This window comes from Sus scrofa, chromosome Y (genome assembly GCF_000003025.6).
Source record: "Sus scrofa isolate TJ Tabasco breed Duroc chromosome Y, Sscrofa11.1, whole genome shotgun sequence".
Taxonomy (NCBI): domain Eukaryota; kingdom Metazoa; phylum Chordata; class Mammalia; order Artiodactyla; family Suidae; genus Sus; species Sus scrofa.
The window spans coordinates 23,442,225-23,457,864 of record NC_010462.3 but is presented as its reverse complement, the minus strand read 5'-3'; the positions used below and the strand labels follow the sequence as shown (position 1 = coordinate 23,457,864).

Genomic DNA, 15,640 nt, shown 5'->3' with positions numbered 1-15,640 from the left:
CAAGAGCTGCATAACTTTTGTTTCACTTTGCCACTTTTTTTCTTCCATTTACAAGGCCTTACCTAAGAGGCACAAGTGCGTATGTGCCCAAGAGAGAACTTGCGTTTACTTCAGGGATGAAATGGATTTATATATTTATGTGATTTTTTATTAAAAAGATTCCATTGGAATAGGATCTCATTTGCTGATCTCATTTTTTTTTCTCTCTTTGGGTTACTGTTCAAGTACAGAGATCATATTTTATATTAACTGGGCTAATTTCATAGAGAAGTAAACCCTGACTGAAGGTGATGCTCAGATTGCTAGGAGACTAGAGTCTTGTGATGTCACAGCTACTCAGGCTGGCAACCATTTTGATGGATTGGATAGTTTATCTGTGTAGGCTTACCAAAGCAGCATTTAAAACTGCAGAGTTCAAAAGCCATGCAGGTGAGGAAAGTAGCTGAACAGAAAAAAATCTGAGATGGCAAATGCTCCTTCAGAAATTCAAGGTGTGTCTCCTAAAGATGAATCAACTGGTTCAGAATCCTCCATTACATCTCCATGGTGTGATAACTCAATCACTGGGGACTTGGACTTGAAGTCTCAGATTGAAGAAAAAGCTTTCCAGGCTTTGTCTGAGGGCTCCCTGATGAAGGAGCCATGCCACACATTGTGTGCCTCTGAACCAGATGAAGATAGTGATTTCTTCCTCTGCCCTTTCCCAGAAAACTTTGGGAAATTGTTGAAAGTGATCGATTTAAGTCCATTTGGTGGGATGAAAATGGAACCTCGATCGTGATTAATGAAGAACGCTTCAAGAAAGAAGTTCTGGAGAGAAAGGCTCCCTTCAGAATTTTTGAAACTGAGAGTATGAAAAGCTTAGTTCGACAGCTTAACTTTTATGGATTTACTAAATTGCGAAGGAATTTTCAAAGACCTGCCTCACTAGCCAACATTCTGGCAGAAGATAATGAAGTCTCTGCTTGGAACAAGGTATTATGAAATGTCCAGTTACTATTTACAGAGGGACATCTGCAAATATGTTCATACATATAGGGTCATAGTAGACCTTGAAAGTGGGATGAAGTACTGCTACGCTTTTAAGTTGAAGGCCACTTGGTCATAAAATATTTGGGGTGATAGAGAAATTTCCTAGCCACCTGGAGCCTTCTCGATGAACCTCACCCAATACAAGCCCCTGAACCTCATACTGTTACTGTAAATACACCAGGCATTTTTATTTAAGGAACATAATTGCCTGTTCCCACTACATAAATTTTTGAAAATGTTAGTAATAGATGAGTATTATTTCCTGACATTAACTCTGTGTGATGAAACAAGTCAGATTTTTATGGATTCTTTGTCCTCGTATCTTTGTTTAAAAAGTCACTAAATACCTTCTCTTTTGGTTTTAGCTGCAGTTCTACCATAATCCAAATTTTAACCGAGGCTGTCCCCATCTGTTGGTGAGGATGAAAAGAAGAGTCAGGGTGAAAAATGCTTCTCCAGTATCGGCTTCTCTACTTCAAGGTTGCAGCAAGAAGCGCTCTAGAACAGGGGGTAATGTGGATAACCATAATTCTGATGTGGTTGCAGAAACTCATGGAGAAGATGCATTTTCAGCCTCTACAAACCTAAATGTGCCTTTAATAAGATGGCCTTCTATGAGCCAGAGAATTTCTAATACAACTACCCCAACTAGAAGTGGTCTTTCTTCTCCATCATCACCATCATTCAGGCCACCAGGACAAATTGTCATGGCTCAACATGCTATTTTTAGTCAGTTGACCACATTTCACATGCACTCACAAAGCAGCTACTCTCCAGCAAGTGGCCACATCGTGAATTTCATTACAACTACCACTTCCATTTCTCAGTACCACCTTATTTCTAACTTCCCAAGTGGTTATTTTGGACTGAGGGTGGAGCCTTCTCCTTTGCCAACCAGATACCAGAATATATCACCAACTGAGTGCCCTGTGTCTAACCCCCAAGCAGCAGCCCATCCATGGTTCCCAATGCCAATGGCCACTGACACATCTGCTGCCTCGCTTTCAAGGCCAAATCCTCAGTCCTCTTCGTATCTGAACATCACCCTAATGACCACTGACCTATCAAAGGACTATAGGTTATGCAGGAGAGTGAAGATGAAAATTTATGCTGGCAAATGTCACCAAATTCCTGCAATTCTGTTATTTCAGCAATAAACTTGTATGTTCATCTTCATAGCTTCAATTTCTTTACTTTTGACACAGTTAAGAGTAAAAGGATGCTGCATTTATTTTTCTAAAATGATTTTTCCATCATAGCTGGTTTATTGTGTTCGATCACTTTCATACTGTGCTGCAAAGTGGCCCAGTCACACACCCACCCACCCAAGACACACACCCACACAATACATATTCTTTGTTTCACATTAAGCTGCATCAAAAGTGACTAGAGATAGTTCCCATTGCTATACAGCATGACCTCATTGCATACCCGCTCCACATGCAATAGTTTGCATTTTCAACCCCCGAATCCCAGTCCATCACAATCCTGCACCCTCCCCCTTGGCAACCAAAACCCTGTTCTCCAAATCTATGGGTGTATTTCCTGTGGAATGTTTCAGTTGTGCCATATATCACATTCCACACATAAGTGATGTCATATTGTGCTTGCCTTCCTCCTTCTGGCTTACTTCACTTAGTAGGAGTGTCTCCATTTCCAGCCGTGTTGCTGCAAATGGCATTATTCTGTTCTTTTCTTATGGCTGAGTAGTGTTGCATTGTGTATATATACAACATCCCTTAATCCATTCTTTCCAATTGTCATTTAGGTTATTTCCATGTCTTTCCTCTTGTGAATCCGACTGCAATGGACATACATGTGCTTGTAACCTTTTCATGGAAAGTTTTTTTTTTTTTTTTTCCCCAGGTGTATCCCCAAGAGTAGGATTGCTGGGTCATATGCTAGTTCTATATTTAGTTTTCTGAAGTGTTTCCATAGCGGTTGTAACAATTTACACTCCTCCCACAGTGTAAGAGAGTTTTCTTTTCTCCATACCCTCTCTAGCTTTTTCTCATGTGTGGACTTGTTAATGTCGGCCATTCTGTCCAGTGTGAAGTGATTCCTCATAGTAGTGTAGATTTGCATTTCTCTAATAAACAGTGATGTTGAGAATTTCTTTATGTGCTTGTTGGCCCTCTGTATATTCTCTTTGGAGAAATGTCTATGCAGGTCTCTTTCCCATGTTTCCACTGAGTAATTGGCTGTTTTGTTGTTGAGGTGTATAGGTTGGTTGTAGATTTTAGAGATTGAGCCCTTATTAGTTGCATCATCTGAAATAATTGTCTCCCATTGCAGGTTGTCCTTTTGTCGTTTTAATTGTTTCCAATGGCAGATTATTTTGCCGTTTTTTAATATTTGAAATGCTTGATAATTAGAGAGGAGCATTTGACATGTCCCCTAGCTGTAACTGTTTCAAAAAGGAAAATGGAACTAAGGAAATAGAGAATAGCTGTCAAGAGATTTCTGAAATAGTCCAAGTTGTATTGAATGGGGGTCTCAATTATGAGGGTGTGGAAAAAGGGGCAAATAAAAGTCAATTTGGAAAGGGAAAATACATAGTATTTACGTAGTGTTTTCTCAGCTGCATTATAGTCTATCTGTTACTTCAAATGGAACTTGGATATTAGTTGACAAGATTGTCTTCATTGCAAAGAAAAAAAAATCAATAAATTCCATTGAGTTCCCATGATGGCAAAGAGGTTAACACACCTAACTAGTGTCCATGAGGAAGCAGCTTCACCCTCTGCCCTCGCTCTGTGGTTTAAAGCCCCAGAGTTGCCATGAGCTGTGATGTGAGTTAAAGATGTGGCTCAGTCCCAGCATTGCTACGGCAATGTAAGGCAGCAGACAGAGCTCTGCTTTGACCCTGACTGGGATTGCCCATATGCCACAGGGGTGGCCCTCAAAAGACAAAAAAAAAATGTATACAATTACTTAAAAAGTACATTTCACACTCCAAACAATAACATATTTTATCTTATCCATGAACCATGACCATAATTTACACCATAAGTGCAACAACAATGTCCACATGACATCATCAGAGATTGCATCACTGTCACCACAGGGTGGTAGTTCATCAGTGAAACATCTACAAAAAAAAAAGTAGTAGAAAAAAAATGTGGGTGTCATTTTCTGTAAAATCCTCAAACTGATCTAGGTTATTTTTGCCTTTATCTCCACCCCTTTATATGTCCCGATTCACACATAGAGGTTGCTTTCTTCTTTTACACAAAGACAGGCTTAAATAAAAATGCTGGCCTTTAACACCAAACCTCAGCCAGGTGAACAGGTCCCTTGAAGATATAGAATCTGCTTGACTTAGCAGCTTCTTATGTTTCTCTTTTACTGTCTTTCTGGAGTACATTCAGAAGAATTATTTTCAATCAAACCAAGAGTCACCTCAGAGCTATCCTTGGAGTTGAAGGGACCCCACTTTGTCTTAAAAAGCAAGGTGCCATTGTTGCAGAGGGGAAAAGGAGGAGGGGCAGATGCCAAAGGAATCTCCCTGCACACACATGCACAGGCTTTCAGAGGGCAGGGTGCACCTGGTGCAGGCTACAGGTGGCAAGAAGCCACTTGCTTGTGCTACAGCAGCCTGGACACTTCTAGTGCTGGCTATGGGTGTCCAGATCCCTCTGGTGGGGGCTAAGGGCATAAGGTGGGTAAGTGAGATCTGGTGCCTCCTGAGTGATCTACAGGCAGTGGGGACATCCCAAAGCAGTCATCACAGAAACCACAGGGAGTCAAGGCCTGCCACCAGTAGGGGTGTGTGATCAGGTCCAATCTCTGACCACAGTCACCTCAGAGGTCAGAAATCAGAGCGGGCACTACAACTGAGCACCACCCAGTATTGTTGTCAACACCCTGGCCATATAACCGCCCTGCAACTGTCAGTGCCAAATGCTCTGACAGTTGCACGGAAGAAGCACCCAGAAGGTTGAACACTGTCCTTTGCCAAGACCGTGTAACTAGGAGCAGTGTTGCACCACCTCCTGTGTGGGCTAAGAGGGACAGGCTGCTTCTTATAAGGGTCCTCAGTTGGGGGGGCAAACCACCAGAGGTGTGCATGGCCTGCTACCACTAGGGGTCCAGGAACAGGCACCCCTTGTGGCCCTAATCACCACAGAGGGCACCTCAGAAGAGGTCATTGTGACCAAACACTACCTGTTTCTGCTCCAAGTTCTCTGGGAATTCACAAACCATGCCACTGCCACTGCCACTGCCACTCCCAAATGCTCTGGGCACCTCATGATTCTGCAAAAAGCTCATTATCACGCCCAAGGCCTTGAAACAAGGAGTAGCCTGTGCCACCTCCCTGCATGTACTTGCTGCTGCTAAGACCCCAGCAAGAAGGCACTACCAGCCCTACCCACTGCCTCCCTCTCCCTGGAAATACACTCTGCACCCTCGGAATAATGGCGTGCTCACTCCCAAGATTGAGCCAGCAAGAATGCAATCCTCCATGCCCCAAATAAATGGTACCACCCCACAAAATACAAAACGTTGCTCTTGCCTAGAAGTAACCCTCCAAGACTAGAGTTTGGCTTCCCCAAACTCACAGAAAAAGAAAATCATAGACACGATGAAGAAGCCCAGGAACAATTCCCACGTAAGGTACAGGAGATTTCATGTGAAGCAGAAACAATGCAACAGACCTCTGTAGGCCAAAAGACCCTGAGTTCAAAAGGGGTAGAGTGAATATATACTGAAGGAATGAAGGCTGAATATCAGGGATTTACGAGCAGATTAAAAACATTCATGTCGATTACTTTCGAGAGGAATGAGGAAATTTAGGGGAAAATAGGGAAAAATTAGAAAAGTCTTTTGCAGATAGCCAAACTGGGCTAAAGGCACTGAAGGGCAGAGTGAAGAGTGCAGAGGAATGAATTAGTGACATGGAAGATAGCATAATGGAAATCACCCAATCAGGACAGCAGGCAGAAAACCACATGAAAACACATGAAAGCAACATAAGAGATGTATGGGGTAGCATAACAGGGATCCATCTATGCATTACAGCAATTCAAGAGGCAGAAGAAAAAGAAAAGTGGATTGGAAATATATTGGAAGAAATTATGTCTCAAAATTTTCCCAAACTAAAGGAAACAGGTATCAAAATACAGTAATCACAGAAGGCACAAAACAGGCTGAACACAAATATGCCCACACCTAGACCTACTATAATGGAAATGGCCAAAGATAAAGAGAGGATTGTAAAGCCAGCAAGAGAAATACAACACATTAACTATAAGAGAACCCGCAAATCACCTAATTCCTCTACAGAAACACTACAGGCCTGAAGAAATTGGCAAGCTATACACAAATTCCAAAAGGAAAAACTCTGAAGCCTAGAGTACTCTTCCCAGCAAGACTATCATTTATTTATTTATTCATTTATGTATGTTTTATTTATTTATTGAGTATCATTTGAACTGGAAAGGGAAACAGAGAATTTCTCCAACAAACAAAAGCTAAACGAGTACACCAATACTAAACCCATTCTAAAAAAATACAGAAATGGCTAAAAGAAGAAGAAGAAGAAGAAGAAGAAGAAGAAGAAGAAGAAGAAGAAGAAGAAGAAGAAGAAGGAGAAAAAAGAAGACAGAACATATACAGATTGGAAAGCAGACACTTAAATCAGCCAGCATACATCACCAAAACAAACAAACAAACAAAAATCTACTCGAAAAGTGATGAGAAACACAAGGAACACCAAAAGGACAAACTCGAAGATCTCAAAGAAGAAATTCAAAAGCATAGAGTGTAGGTAAGGAAGTATGAAAATATAGACACCTAATTTTAAATATCGTGTTGCAGCCTATATGACTACGAGGCTAATGCAAGCAGATGTAGGAAGTGGTTAACCTACTTGAAAAACAGGGAAACCACAAATCAAACCAAACATTACATTCATGAAAACTAAAAAGAAATGTATCCAAGCATAAAATAAATGGAAATCATCAAAAAAAAAAAAGAAAGAGAAAAAAAAAAAACCAAGGTAATACAACGAATCAACTGAAAAGCAAGGTTTAACATGGGAATAAATACATGTTTCTCAATAATTACCTTAAGGGTCAATGGACTGAATACTCTCATCAATAGACACAGAGCAGCAGATTGGATCAAAAAGCAAAAACATACAACCTGCTGTCTGCAAGAGACTCCCTTTAGAGCAAAGAACACGTATAGACTGAATGTGAGAGAATGGGACATCATATTTCAATGGTCAAGACAGGAAAGCAGGAGTTGTGATACGCATAGTAGAGAAAATAGACATTGAAACAAACAAAGGCCATAGAGAAAGATAAAGAAGGACACAATTTCAGAGAGCCCAGATGGTGAGAGAGTAGGGGGATTTGTTCACCTCTCCCACAGATGCAACAAAAAATACACATCTACATGTAAAATGACTCACACAGAACAGCAACTGAACGCTGGCCGAAGAACTGAAACCTCCAAAAATGGGAAGAATCTCTTGACACAACTGCATAAAGCAACAGAAAAGAGGAGAGAGAGAGAAGGGGCATCAGGACTGGACTCCTGAGAGGGAATGGTGAAGGAGAAAGGGAACCCAATCCCTGGAAACTCACCGAACCTGCGAAAAGATCAGCTGAGTCCAAGGGATCTCCAAGATGCCACGAAAAGTGCATCAGCAGGTCGGAGGACTGAGAGGCAGTATGAGAGCCACACAGATCATCAGAACCGCTGGCACAGGTCCCAAAGACTGAGATGCTTTGGTGGGGACTGGGTGCCAAGCCCTAGGTTTTGGAGGTGAGTCCCTGGGAGCAGGCTGGGATTGGTGGTGTGGAGACAGCATAAGAGATGAGGAAGTGGTGCCCCAGGGGTGAAGGGTTGCAAAGAGCTAAGGGCTGGGGACTGGAAAGCCACAAGAGAGGGAACCCAGGAGAAGGTCTGGGCCTGCAGGAGAGACATTGCACCATTGTTGGGGAGGGGAGAGCAGGATGTGTGGGCCACCAGAGAATACGCCTTGCTCCACAGCATTTTCACTTGCACAACAGCTAGTAGAGCACAGAGGGCATTCCCAGCACATCCCCCGCTTCCACCACGGGCAGGCCCGGGGAGAAACCACATTCCTTCTGCAGTGGACTTGGCCCACTACCCATGGGAAGGCAACCACCTCCTTGGTGTTCCACCCACAGGAAGTGCCCCACTGCCCTGGTGCACCCCAGCATTCTCCTCCCCAAATCAGGAAGTTCACCACCACAGCAGCAGGAACAGGCCAGCCCACCCTTGGGAAGGGCTCTGCTGACACAGCTTGAGAGAGCCAGCACCGCCACCCTCGGGAAGCCCCTACTGCTGTTGACCACTAGGGCAAGACGCTCCCGGCCATGGGGAGTGAACGTCCTCCACGGCATGCGCCGGCCAGCCCTCCCCACCCTTGGGAAGCCCTCCACTGCTGGAGAGAACCACAGGCAGCTGTCCCTGGCTGCAGGAAGGGCACCAACAATGGGACGTACACCACACTAGGAGAGACATTGCACCATTGTTGGGAGTAGTGCACTTCCACCATGACAGGCACTGGCCAGCCCTGCATGCCCTCAGGAAGCCCTCCAATCTTGTGGCACAACCCATCAAGCCCTACCTGGCTTCAAGAAGTGCACTGCCAAGGCAGAACACTCTGGCCAGCCCCACCCAGCCTACGGAAGCTCCCCACCAGAGCAGCACAACCCAGCCACACTGACTGCCCACAGGAAGCACCTAACCACGGTCGTGTGACCCCGCCAGCCATGCATGCCCTCAGGAAGAGCCCAACCACCACCATGTGCCCTGACTGTGCCAAACTACACTTTGGCTCCCCCAAATTCACACAAAAAAGAAAACACAAGCAAGATGAAGAAGCTCAGCGAACATTCCCAGTTTATGCAACAGGAGAATTCACCTAAAACCTCCAACACTGAAAGAGTCTGACAGAATTTGAGTTCAAAATGCAGAGTGAAAGTACTAAAGAAATTCAGAGAAGATAAGCACTGTAACACAGACTCCCTCAGAAAAGAAATAGAAAACATAAGGAGGAGCCAAGAAAATCTAGAAAATTCATTTGCAGACCTACAATGTGAGCTAAGGGCAGTAAGGGCTGGAAGGAATAATGCAGGGGAACGTATCAGTGATGTGGAAGATAGAAGAAAGCAAATCACCCAAACAGGACAGCAGACAGAAAACCAAATGAAAAAAACCCTGAAAGCAATATAAGAGACCTATGGGATAACATAAAGTGGGCCAATCTGTGCATAGTAGGAATTCCAGAAGGAGAAGTAAAAGAAAAGATTATTGAAAACGTATTGGAAGAACTTATGTCTGGAATTATGCCCAGCCATGCGAAGTGCCCCACTGCCCTGACATGCCCTGGGAAACTCCTCACCACATTGGGAAATGCACCACGACCACAGTGGAAACTGGCCAGCCCTGCCTACCCTTGGGAAGTGCCCTGCTGCCATGGGGCAACTCGGCCAGCCCTGTCCACCCTTGGGAAGTGCTCCACTGCTACAGGTTGCCCCAGAAAGCCCCAGCTAGCCATGGGAAATGCACCTCCACCTCCATGGGCACCTGCCAGCCCCACCCACACTTGGGAAGCTCTCTCCACTGCAGAGCGAGCTGGCCAGCACTGCCCACACTCAAGAAGCATCCCACTGCCATGGAGCACCAGGGCAAGCCCCGCCCATGTGCAGGGAGGGCAACTCCAATGTGGCACGCCCTGGCCAAGCCCACCAACCTTTGGGAAGAACCCACCTTCCTTGGGGCAACCAGGCCAGGGCTGCCCCCCTTTGGGAAGTGCTCTGCTGAATGGCATGCCCCAGCAATCCCCAGGCACATGTGGGAAGTTCACCTCCACCATGGTGCACACCTGCCAGGCCCATCCACCCTCAGGAAGAGCCCTCTGCCATGGATGAACTGCCTAGTTCTGCCCACCCCCAGGAAGCAACTTTCTGCCACAGAGCAAGGAGGCCAGCCCCACCCACCCTTGGCAACTGATGAGCTGAGCACACTGAAAAGCACCGCATGCCCGCAGGAGGCACTCTGCTGCCACTGAGCACCTGGGAAAGCCCTGCCCAACTGCAGGGCTGTGCCTCAACCACATCCCATACCATTCAGCCCCACCTGACCTCAGGAAGGGCCCCACTACTGCAGAGCACCCCAGCAAGCACATCCTGGCTGCAAGAAGTGAATGACCACAATGGTGCACAAAGGCCAACCATGCCTGGCCATGGGAAGAACCTAGGCTCAGCAGTGTGACCCAGCAAACCATGCATGCCCTGCTGAAGTGCTCCGCCACCACGGTGCAGCCTCAACTGTGCCAAATTACAGTCTGGCTTCCCCAAATTCACAGAAAATGGAAAACACAAGCAAGATGAAGAAGCTCAGAAAACATTCCCAGTTTATGCAATGGGAGAATTCACCTAAAATCTTCAACACTGAAGCAGTCTGACAGACTTGGAGTTCAAAAGGGAGACAGTGAAAATACCGAAGGAATGAAGACAAGATATGAACAGGAATGCAGACGTCCTCAGAAACGAACAAGAAAACATAAGGAGGAGCCAAGCAAATCCAAAAAATTCATTTTCAGTGATACAAATGGAGGTAACGGCTGTAAGGACCAGAATGACTAACACAGAGGAATGAATTAGGGATGTGGAAGATAGAACAATGGCAATCAGCCAAACAGGAGAGCAGAAGGAAAACCAAATGAAAAAAGATGAAAGCCATATGAGACTTACGGTATAATAGAAAGTGGGCCAATCTTTGCGTAGTAGGAATTCCAGAAGGAGAAGAATAACAAGAGGGGGTTGAAAATATAGTTCAAAAAATTACCCCTGGAAGCTTTCTAAATCTAAAGGATTCTGACTTCAAGGTACAAGAAGCACAGAAGGCCCCAACAACTTGAACCCAAATATAACCACACCAAGACATATAATAACAATGGCAAAAATTAAAGATAAAGAGAGGATTCTAAAGGCAGAGAGAGAAAAGCAAAATGTCAATTAAAAGGGAAGCCCCATAAGGCTATCAGCTGATTTCTTCACAGAAATTCTACAGGCCAGGAGGGAATGGCAAGAGATATTTAAAGGACTGAAAGGAAAAAAAAAAATGCAACATGGAATACTCTATCCAGCAAGAATACCATTTAAAATAGAAGGGGAAGGAGGGAGGACAGATGGCAGAGGAGTAGGGGGACACGCTCGCCCTCTCCCACAAACACAACAAAAGAAGCACATCTACAGAATAAATGACTCGCACAGAACAGCAACCAATCGCTGGCAGAGGAACCTATAATCCAATAAAGGCAAGAAGTTCGTGATATTACTGGGCAGAATGGGAGAAAATCGGAGAGTGAGAGAAGGTGAATCCGAGCGGGACGAGCGCTCCCGAAAGGGAACTACAGAGGAGAAAGGTTTCCTGCACCCTGGAAAGTCACCTACCGGGGGAAAGATCAAACAAACCGGAGAAATCTCCAGATGCAGAGAAGAGTGTAGCAGTAAGTTGGAGTACGGAAAAGCCAATCAAGAACCCAACGGACCATCTAAGCTATGGGCACAGTTACCAAAAATTGAGACGCCTGGGTCGGGGCTGGGCACCGAGTCCTCAACCCCGGAGTTTAGTCCCCTTGCTGGGGGGGGGCAGGGCGGAGCGGAAACTGCTTGGGAGGTCTAGAAACCACTTGATGGGGCAGAGACTGCCTGGGAGACTAGAAAACAAAGCTGTTGCAGAGAAAGGGAACAATACTCTAGGGACGGGGAAGTGGAAAGCCACATCAGAGGGAACCTGGGAGAAGAGCCTGGCCTGCACCCCTGCTAGGGAGGGGAGAGAAGAAGGGGTGGGCCCCCATAGAATACCCCCCATGCCACAGCAAGCTTACAGGCCCGCTAGCTAGCAGAAAGCTGTGCTTCCCAGTACATCCCCTCCCCCGACCCCCAACACCCCCTATGCTCTCGCCTAACCTGGGGCTGCCTGCCATCCAGGAGGGCTGGCCTCAAAAATTGCCTGAAGCCTACAACCGTAGGGGCTGTCCCTGCACAGGCCTGCTTGCCCTTTGGAGGGGCTACACTTCCACAGAGAAGCACCAAACACCACCAGCCCCCAAGAAAAAGCCTGCAGCCCAGAAAAGAACAAGCCTAGCCAGGCCGTGAATAGATCTGCCTAATTCTCAGATGGTTTTTCTGAGTCGGGCTGCCCCGGGGGGGAGCCTCTTGGGTCTCTAATGGCCCTGCTACCCACCCAAGCCCCCAGGGAGTGCTGAGACCTAGTGGAACAGCTGCATAGGACTTCCAGCTCCAGGCAGGAACCCCTGCAGCCCAGAAAATCTGCAACAAGCCTGGGTGTGTTGGGAAAAGGTCTCAGACAGTCTTTCTGAGTCGGGCTCCCCCGGGGAGGAGCCTCTTGGGTCTCCAACGGCCCTGCTACCCGCCCAAGCCCCCAGGGGGTGCTGAGACCTACTGGAACAGCTGCATAGGACTGCCAGCTCCTGGCAGGAACCCCTGCAGCCCAGAAAATCTGCAACAAGCCTGGCTGAGTTGGGAAAAGATCTCAGACGATTTTTCTGAGTTGGGCTGACCTGGGGAGGAGCCTCTTGGGTTTCCAGTGGCCCTGCTACCCGATAAAGCCCCGAGGGGGTGCCCCACTCCTACGGAATAGCTGCTCAGCACCACCAACCCCCTCGAAGAGCCCCTGCAGCCCAGAAAAGCTGCAACAAGCTCAGCCAGATTGTGAAAAGATCCACCTGCATTCTCAGGCTGTCCTTCTGAGTTGGGCTGCCCTAGGCAAGAGCCTCTTAGGTTCTCGGTGACCCAGATAGCTGCTCCAGCCCCTAGGAGGTGCTGCACTCCTGAGGAACAGCTGCCCAACACTGCCAACCCCCTGCAAGAACCCCACAGCCTCAAAACACCAGAGCAAGCTCTACATGACCAAGTGAAATCTGCTACCATCGTGGTGTGGACCTCCCAGTCCTGTCTGCCCTCAGGAAGCCCTCCTTTGCTTCAAAGGAACACTGTTAGCCCCATCAACACTCCAAAAAAGCCACACTGCCTCAGAAAAGATTGACCAACAATGCCAGCCCTCAGAAAATATTCCACGGTAGTGACAAGGCAAACACTGCCCAATAATGGAGAGTACAACTCCCTCAGGAGAAAGAAAACAACAAGCAAGATGAAGAAGCTGAGAAACCACCCCCAGTCAAACCAACAGGTGAACTCACCTAAAACAGTCAGCAATGAAACAGATCTCTGCAGTCTGACAGACATGGAGTTCAAAAGAGAAATACTGAAAATACTGAAGGAATTAAGAGAAGATAGGAACAGTAATGCAGATACCATCAGAAAGGAACTAGAAAAGATAAGGAGGAGCCAAGAAAAACTAGAACATTCATTGGCAGAGATGCAAACTGAACTAGGGGCAGTAAAAACCAGAATGAATAATGCAGAAGAATGAATCAGTGATATGGAAGATAGAATAATGGAAATCACTCAATCTGGTCAACAGACAGAAAACCGAATCAAAAAACTGGAAAGCAATATAAGAGACCTATGGGATAATATAAAGCGGGCCAATCTATGCATAATAGGAATTCCAGAAGGAGTAGAAAAAGATAAGGGCATGGAAAATATATTTGAAGAAATTATCGATGGAAACTTCCCAAATCTAAAGGATACTGGATTCAAGATACAAGAAGCACAGAGGCCCCAAACAACCTGAACACGAACAGACCCACACCAAGACACATCACAATAAGAATGGCAAAAGTTAGTGATAAAAAGAGGATCCTAAAGGCAGCAGAATGTTACCTACAAGGGAACCCCCATAAGCATATCAGCTGATTTCTCTACAGAAACACTACAGGCCAGGAGGGAATGGCAAGAGATATTTAAAGTGCTCAAAGGAAAAAATATGCAACCTAGAATACTCTATCCAGCAAGAATATCATTTAAAATAGAAGGGGAAATAAATTTTTTTTTCCAGCAAACAAAAACGTAAAGAATACAGCAACACAAAACCCAGGTGAAAGGAAATATTGAAAGGGCTTCTCTAAACCAAAAAGAAAGGAAGGAAAGGGAAGAAAAAAGAAAAGAAAAAAGAAAAGAAAAAAAAAGAAGAAGAAGAGGAAGAACTAGGACTGAGGAAACCGCAATCAGAGAGCAGTCACTCAAATAAGCCAGCATACAGATTTAATCATGAACATGCTTCAAACAAAATAAAATTAAAAAGAAAAAAATAAAAAAGAGTCGTCAAAACCATAAAATGTGGGCAAGGGATGTTAGGAAATAAATAACCCTTATTGTTTGTTTGTATGTTTCTCTTCTTAATTTTAATAGAGTAATGAAGTGTTTGAACTAACAGGACCATCAGGCTAAAACACACAATTATGGGAAGGGGTTAGCATACTTAAAAAACAGGGCAACCACAAGCCAAAAGCAAATATTGCATTTGCAAAACACGAAAAAAAAGTACACTCAAGCAGAAAACAACAAGAGACCATCCAACCAAAAAAAAAAAAAAAAAAAAAAAGGAAGGAAGAATGGAGAACCATAGAATCAACTGGAACACGAGGTTCAAATGGCCATAAATAATCATCTATCAATTATCACCTTAAATGTCAATGGACTGAATGCTCCAATCAAAAGAGATAGAGTGGCTGAGTGGATAAAAAGGCAAAAACATTCAATAGGCTGCCTACAAGAAACTCACCTTAGGACAAAAGATACATATAGATTGAAAGTAAAAGGGTGGGGAAAAATATTTCACGCCAAAAACAAGACAGAAAAGCAGGAGTTGCAACACTCATATCAGACCAAATAGACTTTAAAACAAAAGACATAAAGAAAGACAAAGAAGGACACTAGTTAATGATTAAGGGATCCATCAAAGGAGAGGATGTTACTATCATCAACATATATGCCCCAAATATAGGAGCACCCAGATACATACAGCAAATACTAACAGACATAAAGGGAGATATTGATGAGAATACAATCATAGTAGGAGACCTTAATACCCCCCTCACATCAATGGACAGATCCTCTAGACAGAAAACCAATAAAGCAACAGACATCCTAAAGGAAACAATAGAAAACGTAGACTTCATTGATATCTTCAGGACACTACATCCAAAAAAAGCAGAATACACATTCTTCTCAAATGCTCATGGAACATTCTCAAGAATCGACCACATAATGGGACACAAAGCGAATCTCAATAAATTTAGGAGCGTAGAAATTATCTCAAGTATCTTCTCTGACCACAATGCCATGAAATTAGAAATCAACCATGGGAAAAGCAAAGAGAAAAAACCTACTCCATGGAGACTAAACAACATGCTACTAAAAAAACCAATGGGTCAATGAGGAAATCAAGAAGGAAATTAAAAACTACCTTGAAACAAATGATAATGAAGACACAACCTCTCCAAATCGATGGGATGCTGCGAAAACAGTGCTCAGAGGGAAATGTATAACAATACAGGCCTTTCTCAAAAAAGAAGAAAGATCCCAAATTGACAACTTAACCCTTCACCTAAACGAATTAGAAAAAGAAGAACAAAAAAGTCCTCAAGTCAGCAGAAGGAAGGAAATTTTAAAGATCAAAGAAGAAATCAATA

At 44.7% G+C, this 15,640-nt stretch overlaps 1 pseudogene; it reads left to right on the top strand.

The window, feature by feature from the left end:
* Positions 464–2,092, top strand: LOC110257892 (annotated as a pseudogene).